The following is a 3,061-nucleotide window of genomic DNA, read 5'->3' on the forward strand; positions in this document are numbered from 1 at the left end:
ACACAAGGAAATAAAGGTGTATGTTGATGACATCATCATCGAATCCAAGAGGGCCGCAGATCACATAGCAGATTTGAGAAAGTTCTTTGACAAGCTAAGGAGGTACAATCTAAAACTGAACCTCACAAAATGTGCTTCCCAGGTTCCTGCAGAAAAACTGTTGGAATTCATTGACAGCCACCGAGGAATCGAGTTGCACCCGTCGAAAGTTAAGGCTATCCAAGAATTACCACCACCAAATAACAAAAAGGACGTGATAAACTTCCTAGGACGCCTCAACTACATCAGTCGCTTCATAGCACAGTCCACGGTAATATGTGAACCCATCTTCAAAATGTTGAGGAAAGATGTTGAAACCAGTTGGACCGAGGATTGTCAGAAGGCTTTTGATAAAATCAAGGAATACCTGTCTACACTGCCGGTCCTAGTCTTGCCAGAACCTGGGGGATCTTTGCTACTCTATCTATCCATATTAGATGTAGCTTTTGGATGCGTTTTGGGACAACATGACGAACAACATCAAGAAGATACTAATGAAGATGGTAGAAAATCACAAATAATGGCGCGAGAAGCTACCCTTTGCCCTATTGGGATACCACACCATAGTCCGTACATCAACTTGGGCAACTCCCTATTTATTGGTTTATGGTACCGAAGTTTTCATTCCAGTTGAGGTAAACATTCATTCTTTAAGGATCATTCAAGAAGCCGAAATTAGTGATGCGGAACGGATAAGGAGCCCTATGAGCAACTCGCCCTCATATATGGAAAAAGAGTGAACGCAGTATGTCAGCTTATCAAAACAGAATGTCCAGAGTTTTCAACAAAAGGGTCAGATCAAGACAATTCGCACCAGAGCAGTTGGTGCTGAAGCGGATCTTCCCGCATCAGGATGAAGCAAAAGGGAAATTCTCACCCAACTGGCAAGGTCCTTACATGGTTCATCGTGTGCTAATAGGAGGGGCATTCATACTCGTAGAAATGGACCAAAAGGTTTGGCTAAAACCTATTAATTCAGATGCAGTCAAGAGACACTGTCCTTAGATTGTTTGGATTCATTCATCTGATGTAACTGAACTACGCTTGACCTCCTTTAAGAGGAAATACATAGGAAGCCCTGTAGGTTCGGTCTCTTAATAAAATTTTCATTTCTACCAGAACTAGAAATTGGGGCAGAATTTTGAAGAAGACCCTAAAAATTCCAGGACATGTCCAGATGACGCCATCATATGCCAAACAATTAGAAATCGGTAAAGTAACTGGGGAAAAAATTTTGAGGAGGACCCTCAAAGTTCCGGAGCAAGTCCAACCGATGCCATCATATGCTAAATAGTCAGAAATCGATTAAGTAACTGGGGCAGAAGTTTGAGAAGGATTCTCAAAATTACGAAGCAGATCCAACAAACTTCGTTGCATGTAGAACGACCGAAGGATCAAACTGGGGCAGAATTTTAAGTAGGAAAATCAAAATTCTAATGCAAGGAAGCCGCAATGTCTATAAAAGTGTCACAATCATTAGTTCATCTAATTTACTTGATGTCATATACCACCACGTTTTCTAAGAAATATTTTACTCCTATTTGTTAATTGTTCACTTCATACGGCTAAGCATTACCTTCTCTTTGCATGAGACTAAGCCCTGTCTCAAATCTTGTATGAGGCTAACCCCTGCCTCCATACATGCATAAGGCTAAGCATTGCCTTCTCTTTGCATGTGGCTAAGTCCTGTCTCAAATCTTGCCTGAGGCTAAGCCCTGCCTCCATACCTGCATAAGGCTAAGCATTGCCTTCTCTTTGCATGAGACTAAGCCCTGTCTCAAATCTCGCATGAGGCTAAGCCATGCCTCCCTATTTACATAAGGCTAAGCATTGCCTTATGTTCGAATGAGACTAAGCCCTATCTCAAATATTACAAGAGGCTAACCCTGCCTCCCTATGTGCATAAGGCTAAGCATTGCCTTCTATTTGCATGGGACTAAGCCTTTTCTCAAATCTTGCATGAGGCTAAGCCATGCCTCCCTATTTGCATAAGGCTAAGCACTGCCTCTCCCTGCATGAGAGTAAGCCTTGTCTTAAATCTCGCATGAGGCTAAGCCTTGCCTCCGTATTTGCATAAGGCTAAGCATTGCCTTCTCGTGATACTAAGCATTGTCTCTCTCTGCATAAGTGTTGCTCCACTTTTAATTTGCATTATCTTCTTCTCTCGGGGCTAAGCTCTGCCCCCAAACTCTATACGAGGCTATGCCTTGTTATTACATTTGGTATCACATCTCTACATTTCAAAGGCTGATGTATAGCCAATTTGTCCAAAGGCACCATAGTCCGAAGGCATCATCCTCATAGCGTAAAGACACCATGTCATGGTCTGAGGATCTCTTAATACTGCACATCATTATTCAAAGGTGTCATGGTTGAGAGGCATCATTTTCATGGCCCGAGGAAATCATTTCATGGCCTACGAATACCCTATCTCATGAGTCATGGCCCAGGACGTCATGGTCTAAGGACATCATCCTCTCCGTCCAAAGACAACCTTCATGGTCCAAAAGGAATTTGCGTCATGTTTAAATTCTCACAGTGATCTACATATTTGCATGCATTATGTTTTATGTTTTGCAGGAAATCAAGGAGGTAATCGTCCTTCAAACAGGAGCAACCTTCGCTCTGGTTTCCACTCATACTATTCTGGTTTCCACTCATACCGTTTGTTGTTATATCAAACGTAACTGATTCTCATCAATTACTTGCCTTTACCCCACAACCATTCCGATATCTACTCTATGATACATCTGTTACACTTCAGGCGCGTACTCATAACTCAGCATAAGCCCATTTGATATTATCCTCCCCAAAGAAGGAGCCTTTCCGAAACTTGCTACCATTCCTATAACAACTCCATCGGCTTCATTCACCGTTGGGTCCAGAACTACACATGACTCGATTCCTGTAAAAGCAAGGATATATAGGCAGCTCAAAGACCAAGTTTCAGCCTCTATTTTTCTAAGCATCCCATTCGGTCAAAATCGGTCATCATTTTTTTACCCGAAAACTCTTTTATCCT

The sequence above is a fragment of the Nicotiana sylvestris genome, chromosome 8, assembly GCF_000393655.2.
Source record: "Nicotiana sylvestris chromosome 8, ASM39365v2, whole genome shotgun sequence".
Classification (NCBI taxonomy): Eukaryota; Viridiplantae; Streptophyta; class Magnoliopsida; order Solanales; family Solanaceae; genus Nicotiana; species Nicotiana sylvestris.